This window comes from Octopus bimaculoides, chromosome 4 (genome assembly GCF_001194135.2).
Source record: "Octopus bimaculoides isolate UCB-OBI-ISO-001 chromosome 4, ASM119413v2, whole genome shotgun sequence".
In the NCBI taxonomy this organism is placed as follows: Eukaryota; Metazoa; Mollusca; class Cephalopoda; order Octopoda; family Octopodidae; genus Octopus; species Octopus bimaculoides.
Genome location: NC_068984.1, coordinates 574,277 through 576,584, shown reverse-complemented (window position 1 = coordinate 576,584; position 2,308 = coordinate 574,277). Strand labels below are relative to the sequence as shown.

Genomic DNA, 2,308 nt, shown 5'->3' with positions numbered 1-2,308 from the left:
ACATGTATACATACACTTATATACATACATGCATGCATACACACATACATATATACGTACATACATATATGTATACATACATGTACACATAAATAAATAAATACATACATACATATGTATATGTGTGTCTGTTGTCTGTGTGTGTATGTATGTATGCGTGTGTGTGTGTGTAATTAAAGTAATGTATATATGAATATGGTAGGTTTAGTCAGAGTAATCTCAATATTCTGCCATTTGTGTGTAGGTATTCTTTGGTGGTATTCCATTACTGATTTGAAGATTCTTTAAACAAGCCATAACGCTGGCGGCAGTTCCACGAAGAATTAGAATAGAAATTCTCTAAAACTTGCAGGACGTTTCTGTTTGAGCATTCCAAGTGTCAACAAGGTGACAGCTAAGGTACTGTTGGGTCACTGAAGGGCCTTGCACATCTGTAGTGTCAAAGGTGAAAGGTTAGAAAATGTATAAGTTGGTCAATTTTGTGGATTTGACATCTTTTGTAGACGCAACTGAACAGACTTCGACGAAGATTGTGCAATGGGAAAGGCGAGGAATGTGTTGCATTCAAAATACAAAATTCCCATAATTTTATGTAAAGAATTCGCAATGTTCAGGCGCTGATCCCCATTTCCGTTCAAATCTGGAAGTTCCGCATTTCAACACATGTTGAACAAATGGAATTTTTATTGGGGTGTAAAGAAGAAAATGACAAAATGACCGCAGGACTTATCATGCATATCCATCGTCTTACTAAAAAAAGAAAGCATCGCACATTGATGCGATAATACGCTGAACCAAACCGGTACAGAGACAATTCTCGCTAAAATGTTTGCCAAAGGCGCAGACATGGCTATGTAGTTAAGATGCAAGCTTTGCAACCACGTGGTTTCGGGTTCAGTCCTATAACGGTGAAGGAGCCTTGGGGAACGTATTCAGCCATACACCAGGAACATGGTGATGAGGAGGCCAGCATACCCTCCCTATTTCATTGATCTTCCCCAACGAATAACTGAACAAGAGAATGCTTACACTTAATATCGTTCCAGTTGTGTTTAGAATCCTTCAATGTCGGATTGGAAAGGAGGTGAGTCTGCAATGGAATGGCAGCGTTTCGATTTGTTGATAGTTGAAGATTAATTGAACCAGAGCCGAATTCACCACTCATGATTGCAAACCCGATGCCCTAACCATTGAGCCAAGTGCTTTCTCTCTCTCTCTCTCTCTCTCTCTCTCTCTTTCTCTCTCTTTCTCTCTATCTCTATCTCTCTCTCTCTCTCTTTCTCTCTCTCTCTCTCTATCTCTCTATCTCTCTCTCTCTCTCTCTCTCTTACACACACACATTTAAAGATGTATATACATACATAGAGAAAAGATATAGTTCTGATGACCAAACGGTATTACATAACCGTATCATTATCTAATTAATATTATGTTTAATGCTCAGTGCAAAACCGATTGTTAAAATCGGCTTAAATCGATATATGATATTGAACACTATGATTAATATACCAACTCTACTGGAAAATATGCGATTTTCTAAAATAACTTATGGATGCTTTGACAATCATTCACTCGTATATGCGTTTCCGTATAAATTCAAGTGTTTGTGCGACCTTAAATTATAAAAACAGGAAACATTAACTGAACAAAGGTGTCAAGTTGAAGTGTAGAGTAAAATATATTTTTTCATAAGGTTTTATACTCTGTGTGCGTGTGTATGTGTGTATCTGCGTATATGTGTGAGTGTGTGTGCGTGTGTATATGTGTGTGTGATATATATATATATATATATATATATACACTATTATTGATGTTATCATCTTCCTTGTTATTCTTATTTCTATTGTCCCTCTTCCTATTGTTAGTATTAGTTGTTTATTTATTATTATTATTATTATTAAAGGCGGCTAAGGTGGTTGAATCGTTAGCAACCGGGCGAGATGCTAAGCAGTATTTCGTCTACCGCTACGTTCTGAGTTCAGATTCTACCGGGCTCGACTTTGCCTTTCATCCTTTCGGGGTCGATTAAATAAGTACCAGTTACGCTCTGGGATCGATGTAATCGACTTAATCCCTTCTCCCAAATTTGAGGCCTTGTGCTTCCAGTAGAAAGGATTATTATTATTATTATTATTATCATCATTATTTGTTTATGGCGCATGACCTAGTGGATAGGATATCTCACCCTAGACGGGGTGGTGCGTTGCACTGCGATTACTTCGACACCTGATGCATAGTACACATGTGTGCACCTGTTCAAACAACGTCGATTTGATGGAGGAACAGATGAGCCAACGCACAGCACATG

At 37.8% G+C, this 2,308-nt stretch overlaps 1 protein-coding gene across 1 annotated transcript in view; it reads left to right on the top strand.

The window, feature by feature from the left end:
• The window catches only part of LOC106874517 (cyclic nucleotide-gated cation channel alpha-3), a 414,787-nt gene that overhangs the window by 296,505 nt on the left and 115,974 nt on the right, over positions 1 to 2,308 (top strand). The gene's annotated exons all lie outside the window — the stretch shown is intronic.